The following is an 8099-nucleotide window of genomic DNA, read 5'->3' on the forward strand; positions in this document are numbered from 1 at the left end:
TGTCATTGACTTTGAGCCCTGTTCTATCCAAATTTGTCTTAACATGGGTTATTTTCCTGACACTGGCATTTATTAAAACAAATCACCTAAACTCTGAGAATTTTAATTATTTACAAGGTTGAAGAGATGATTAAATAAAATATCTGTGAAACCCTCTGTAGCTGTCAAGTTCATTATAATGATAAATAATATATCAACAGTATCACCATCGCAATCCACTTTTAATTGCTTTGTATTCTATTTGGTCAGAAGTGACCACCCATTTTTCTGCCCACTGCTTATTTTCACAGTGCCCTGATGTTGGAGATACTACGGAATGAAGACTAGAGGAAAGAAACTTTTTCAAGGGTGGGAACAGACAACCAGCTACATCCACAATAATTTATGTAGTCTAAGCATATGTGCATAATTCACTATTATAATGAAATAAAACCCAACCGAGTTGATCTGACACATCTAATGATATACATAATCCTTGCTTTTACTGTATGGTAATTAGGCATAAAAAGTAAGATTTCACATAAATAACTGTAATTAGTATCACTTGGATGCCACGAAAGCAAATTTTTAATCTATTCTATCCTTTGTTATTTTTTTGTAGTATCCATAATTTGCAACAATGCTAACAGTTTCCCCTGATAACCTGTACTGTTTAGTTCTTTTCATTCATTCATTCACTCACTCATTCATTCATTCATCAAATATTTTGTTTCCCCTGATAACCTGTACTGTTTAGTTCTTTTCATTCATTTATTCACTCACTCATTCATTCATTCATCAAATATTTACTGGGTGCTCACTGTACTCCAGGGTTGGTGCTAGGTACTGCAGATACAGCTGGTAATGGGGAGACAGACAAGACAGAGGGCTTATTTCAATGCAGTGTTAACCCTCCTGCAGGAGGATAGTTCAGCATCATCAGAGTGCACAAAGGGCACATAATCTATTTTTGAGGTTCCAGTGAGGACTCCCTGGAGGAGAAGACGAGCCCTAAAAGAATTTAACCAGGACAAAGGATTGGGTGAGGAAGAGAAGGGCAAAAGAGAGCAGAAAACTGGAGCTGAGAGACCAAGTGGGCATGGCCAGGGAGGAGTTGGGAGGGGCCAGATCAGGAAGGGCCCCACTGGCCATGTTAAGCAGTGAGGTCCCAGGAGTGGAAATATTTAGGAGGTAGACTTGGCAACTTGCTGCATGAGGGGGCCAAGGCATAAGGGGAGCCAAGGAGGACACCCATGATTTTGGGTTGTGAAGGAGGCATCTTTTCTGAGACAGGAGGAGCAGCTTTGAGGGGAAGACATTTGTCTGGAATAGGCTGAGTGAGTTTGAGTTGCTCATGGGATAACCAAGAGGATCTGCCCTGCGGGCAGTTGATATATGGATCTAGAGCTGCGCTGTCCAAGATGGTAGCCACCAGTCACTTGTTGCTATTTAAATCTAAATTAATTAAAAGGAAATAAAATGTTATTTCTTCAGAATTTCAGTTCTTCAGTCATACTAGTCACATTTCCAGGGCTCAGTAGCCACATATAGCTAGTGGATATTGGGCAGTGCAGATACAGAACCTTCCCATCATCTCTGTATTAGGGCTGCTGTAACAAATTACCACAAACTAGGTGGCTTAAGGCAATAGAAATTCATTCTCTAATAGTTCTGGGGGCTAGAAGTCTGAAATTACAGTGTCAGCAGGGCCATGCTCTCTCTGGAGTCTCTGAGAAAGAATCTGTCCCATAACTTTCTCTTAGCTCCTGGTGTTGACAGCAGTCCTGGGAGTTCCTTAGCTGTACATGTGTCGCTCCAATCTCTGTCCCGTCCTTACACGGCATTCTTCCCTATGTGTACATCTCAATATTTCTCTCCTTATGAGAATACCAGTAATTGGATTTAGGGGCCCACTCTAGTCCAGTACGACCTCATCTTAGTTTGATGACATGTGCAAATACCCTTTTTCCAAAGATGGTCACATTCACACATACCGGGAGTTAGGACTTGAACATATATTTTTGGGGAACACAGTTCAACCCATAACCACCACTAAAATTGTATCGGACAGCACTGGCTAGAGTCTAGAGGACAAAAGAGGGAAATTGAAGTCATGGGAATAGAGGAGACCACCCAGGCATAGATGTAGAGAGAGAAAGGAAGAGTCTTGAAACAGACCTTGAGGAACACTGATACTTATGGGATGGGCAGAGGAAGAGAAACTCACAAGGGGACTGAGAAGGAGAGGCCAGAGAGGTAGACAGAAAACTAGAGTATGGAGGCTTGGAAGTGGAAGATCCATTTCAAGGTGATGGGTGTGGTCAATACAATTAAAACTGCTGAGGTGTCAAGCAGAAAAAGGACCAAAAAGAACCCACGGGTTTTAGCATCAAGGAGGCTGTTGGCAAACACCCTTTCAGTGGAGTAAAAGGGCGGAAGTCAGATTTAGTGATGGTTACGGAAGTAGAGACAGCAGTGATGGAAATGAAAAAGGAAACACAAATTCAAGGGATGCAGGCCAACTACAGGGCTTGGTCACAGGATGCACATTGAGAGAGGAGGCGAGGAGATGTGGGAGATGCCTCTGGCTTGGGGGCCTGCATATTTGGTGATGCTGTGCTCTAGTTTGGTACAAATAGAAGAGAATTTATTTCTTAGGATCTACATAGATGAGGCCTGGAGCTGGAACTCTGGCTGATCGTCCCCCCAACGAACTGTAAGGCATGTCCTCTAATGTCCTCAGCACACTTGCTGCATTATCCTGTTTCTACTGTCTACTATCAGCCTTCTATACTTATACATCTCCCTCAAACCTTGCCTATAAGTGACTTTAACTTGTCATCTCTCCCCCTCTCTGGGGCCCACATCTCCCCCACCAGTGTCTCCATGAGCTGGCCGCTGCTGATTTGCCTTGCTCCGTGCACTCTGGGCACATGCATCTTGTTTCAGTTTCTAAACGAGGCCACACTCACGGCTCTGCCTGGAAAGCTTTCTGCCATCACCATGCATAGCCTACCCCTGCTGACTCTAGGTGTCATCTTAAATGTCACTTTCTCAAGGAAGTGTCCTTGGTCTTAACTCAGGTACCCCTGTTCTAATCTTCACTACACTCCTTCCTTTTTCTTCACAGCCCCAATCTTGGTTTGTAATTATACATTCACTTGTGTGATTAACATGTTTGACCTGCCTCCTCCACTAGATTGTAAACTCCATGAGGGTAGGCACTGTGTTTCCTGTTCACACTGAGTCCCTACTGCTTAGCGTGGTAGATATTCGAGAAATATTTATTAAATTAATTACTTAAGGAATGACACCTTTTGATGCATCCTTCCTCCCACCCCCCCACCCCAGCATTTTATTAGAAACTGTTTCAAACAGACAACACAGCTGAAAGAACTTGACACTGAATACCCATATCCTACCACCGAGTGCTACTAGCATTTTATCACATTTGTTTTATCACACCTATTCCTCTGTGTTTCCCTCTGTCCTTCCGACAATCTGTCTTGTTTTCTTGATTGAGCCACCCTCTTTGATGTTTCTTCATGTGGGTGAATACATCAGTCTTTCAGTTTCCCAGTTCCATATTCCTGAAAAACTGGCAATCCAGGGCAAAGGCCACAAGGAAAGCCTCGGGGTTGGCTCCCTTTAGATTTGGCAGCCACCTCCTTGGTCCGATCAGCTGTGGTGGGGTGTATGGGATCCTACGGTCCAAATGATCCCCATCATTTCATTAGCAGGGCTGTGGGTGTGGCCGTCTCCATTTGGTAGTGACATGAGTAGGATGGGCACCATGATTTTGCAGGTATAAGCTGCAAACAGGTACAGGAGCTAGGGGAAGATCAACTAAGAGAAATGACATGAATTTCAACTTTGTACTTGTTGGGTTTTAGATGTCTGGGGAATATTGATTGGCACTGTCCATCAGGGACTTGGAAACGCTATGTCTGAGGCTGAAAGTAGAGGTAGGGGATGGATGTATAGATTGGACATATAGATTTGTGTTCAGTACATCTATAAAGGAGGGGCAACAATCTGACTGGAAGTAGGGCAAAGGGACTGCACTGCATAGCTCCTTACATAAGAGGAAGAAAAGGTCAATTGCCTGTGAATGGAGGAGAGGCTGAGGTGGATTGTCCCCAGTCCCCTTGGCCACCATCGCTATTGCCTAGAGATGATGGCCGAGGCTGCGAAGGTGGGCAAAATCCCTCATAGACAGAATGACTATGAAATTTGTTGTCTAAACATGAGACACTTTTGCAACTGAAAGGAGGGCAATAGATGCAGACCAGATTGTCCCGGAAACACTGGTCTGGAATGTCACTGGGCCTGTAGAGGGAGAGCAGAGAAGAATGAGGGAGGGCGACCAGGGACAGAGCAGCAGCTACATTTTAGAGTTGGGTGAAATAGCTAAGCTGATGAAGGAGAGAGCATGCTTAGAAGTTGAAGAGAGAGGAGAATAATGCCCTGTGGGTCAAGGTAGAAGGGAGTTTAAGGAAGCGATCATGAATGTGGCCAACTCTGTGGTTGTCAAGTAGAAAAGAACCAAGACAGGTGTGTGGGTTGGCTCTTTAGGAGCTCATCCAAGAGATGTGTCCTTCATAGAACTAGGGGGATAGAGCAGATTACAGGCGCAAAGAGAGAGCATGAGGTAGGAGGAAGGGGTCATACTGCAGACCACTTTGGAAGGAGTTTGGTGGTAGAGAGCAAGTGAGAAAGAAGACACTGATTTCAGTGTAGGTGTGCAGTAGAACACTGCTCTGGGGAACTGTTAGTAGGTGCTCCTGGGTAACAGAACTAGGGCAGCAGCTATATAACATTCCCCTTTTGAAGATTCACAAACAATAATTGACTATTATTGACATTAACACACATTAGTGATTACTACATGGTAATTATATACATAATATAATACACATTCATATAAATACACATTAATGCTAGTACACAATGATAATAATAGCGAGTACTTACATAGGGTTTATTATGTGCCAGGCACTGTCTTAAATTCTTTACCTAGACAAATTAAAATTAATTAATCCTTTCAATTGCCCTACAAGGGAGGTGCTGTTATTACCCCCATTTTACTGATGATGAAACCGAAGCACAAAGAGGATATCACTTGCCCAAGGCTGCAAAACTGGTGCCAGGACTTGAATCCCCATCTGTGCATTAACCTATTTACCCTATAAGGAGTGGAGGGCTGATCCTTGGTGGTGTTCAGGACTCTTCCTGAGAGAGACCTGAAGGAGACAGCGAGACCCAAGCCAGAGTAGAGGAAGGGATTTTGAGCCAAAGGAAGGGATGCTGATGGAGGTTGCAGCCCATAGCGTCATCTTTTCACAGAACATGAAATTCGCTGTGGGGAGAGAAGAGGGTAGGGGTGGAGGTGGGGAGCTGAGAGAAGGCGAAGGCTTATAACAGCTGCAGAGAGGGATGGGAAGGAAATCATGTAGTGATTAGGAAAATGATTCTAAGAAGCATTCAGAACCCAGCTGTGAGATGGAAAACATAAATTTGTAGTGGAACCACTCAGCTCAGTTACAAATTTTTGCCATTGGCATTTAGGCATTACAAAGCAGGATATGTCGTCTTGAACCCAACTCTTGAATCTACTGATGCTCTGGGGGTGTTAGGTATTACTGCCCTGTTAGGTCCTCTGACTTCCACTGCCTTCCCCTTCCTTCTGAGTAATAAAAATGTGTCCAATTCTCTGCTCCTGTCCCAAAGACTTGAGACAAAATTCAGAATGTGAATTCCTTACTTTGGACCTTATCACTGGGGCAAACATGATGGCTCTGAAGAACCAAGAGCCCAGAAAGAATGGCATCAAGGAGGAACAGAGGGTGGGAGGAAGAGAAAAAGGAAGCTCACACAGCAGCTCAGCTGTCCCTCTATCCCCAGTGCAGAGGGCAACCCAAACAATGACCACCCCACATCAACCTCTGCGTCGGTGTCTTTCCAGCTACACCTGAAAGGAGACCCAATCATTGATTCTGAGGCAGCTGAGCTAAATCACTCTTCCTGCCCGAAGGAGAGGAATATTACAGGCTTCAGCATGGGGTAGAATGCAGGACCTAAAAGGACAGGAGGCTGTGCTGTGAGTCTGGTAAGAAGGCAGAGGATCTGCCTCCGATACTTTCAGAGGCAGTAAGAAATTATCGGTAGATCATACTGGGGTTCACATTGTTTTAGACATGCCACTGATCAAGTCCTAGAGGATAAGTAAAGTTTGAGGAGAGGATGAGAAATATCTGCAAATCATAGAGGCTCTGCAACAAGAACGTGATGTCTGAGAACTGACCAGACTGAGGCAAGACGCTTATGGGACGCACTGGAGCACCCATTAGAACCAGCATGAGTCAGAACCATGAAAGACCTGGCTGGACCAGCACAGAAAACATCCTCTTACCCTCACATTGTTCCTAGTGGGGAAGTCAGAAATTACTAACTCTAAGTTCATTTCCTCCTACCCTATATCATTATTGTTTGGGGTGTATAATTACCCTTAAGTCAACTATACTGTAAACTACATTTAGTTTTCATTCTATGGCGTGAATTCAGTCATTCTTACCAAATCCATAAGTACTGTTATGGATAATTTTCTGAACTGGTTGGCTCCCTCCTATCTATCAAATTCAAGATTCTAATTCTCAGAGTGGATGAAACAAGGAAATTTAGAAATTAACATTTAGAAAATGCTACTCTTATGAGGCTTATTTCTGTTGGGGAGTGTTATTCATTATGTTAGTATTTACATTCAAGAATGTGTCTAACTAATTTTACCTTAAATCACATGAAGCATCTCCTTCTCTCTCTTTTTTTATAGCTTTATTGATATTTATATTTCACATACCATGAAATTCACCCATTTAAAGTATACAGTTCAGTAATTTTTAGTATATTCACAGAACTGTGCAACCATCACCACAACCTAATTTTAGAATATTTTTAACTTTCCAAAAAGAAACCTTTTCCTATTAGGAGTCATTCTTCATTTCCCCTCTCTTCCTCCCCAGCCTCATGTAACCACTATCTACTTTCTACCACAAATCCAAATATGAATTTGCCTATTCTGTACATTTTACCTAAATGGAATTATACAATCTTTTGTCTTTTTTTTTTTTTTTTGGTGAGGAAGATTGGCCCTGAGCTAACATCCGTGCCAATCTTCCTTTATTTTGTATGTGGGATGCCCCCACCACATGGCTCAATGAGTGGTGTGTAGGTCTGCACCCGGGATCTGAACCTATGAAGCCCGGGCCACCAAAGCTGAGAGCGTGAACTTAACCACTATGCCACTGGGCCAGCCCCCAATCTTTTGTCTTTTGTGATTGGCTTCTTGCACTTAGCATTATATTTTCAAGGTGCATCCATATTTCAGCATGTATGAATACTTCATTCCTTTTTAATGCCAAATAATATTTCATTGTGTGGATATACCATATTTTGTTTATCCATTCATCATTTGGATGGATAATGTGGTATTTTCATACAACAGAATATTATTCAGCAATTTAGATTACTTCCACATCTGGCTATTATGAATACTGTTGCTACGAACACTAGTGTCCAAGTTTTGTTTGAACATACGTTTTTATTCTCTTGGGTCTATACTTAACAGTGGAATAGCTGGGTCACATATGTGTCTATGTTCAGCATTTTGAGGAACTACCAGACTGCTTACCAAAGTAGCTGCACCATTTTACATTCCTACCAGCAATGAAAGAAGGTTCTAATTGCTCCACATCCTTACCAACACTTGTTATTGTCTGTCTTTTTTTTTTTAGCCATCTTAGTGTGAAGTACTATCTCACTGTGGTTTTGATTTGCATTTCACTAATGACTAATGATGCTGAGTATCTTCTCGTGTTCCTTCTGCCTCTTTATCTTTCCCCTCCTACACATATTTCTGGAGAGACTTCAATGTCAAAAGCATGGGGACAAAATATCATGGTCTCCATGGTTTTACAATCTTGTCAAGGCAACAAGAAAGCGGCCAAATGAGAGTTCCAGGCAATAAGGGTGTTGGAAGTTCAGAAATACAGTCATGTGCCACGACATTTCAGTCAACGACAGACCTCATATACAATGGTGGTCCCATAAGATTAGTACCACAT

The sequence above is a fragment of the Diceros bicornis genome, chromosome 20 (genome assembly GCF_020826845.1).
Source record: "Diceros bicornis minor isolate mBicDic1 chromosome 20, mDicBic1.mat.cur, whole genome shotgun sequence".
NCBI classification, from domain to species: Eukaryota; Metazoa; Chordata; class Mammalia; order Perissodactyla; family Rhinocerotidae; genus Diceros; species Diceros bicornis.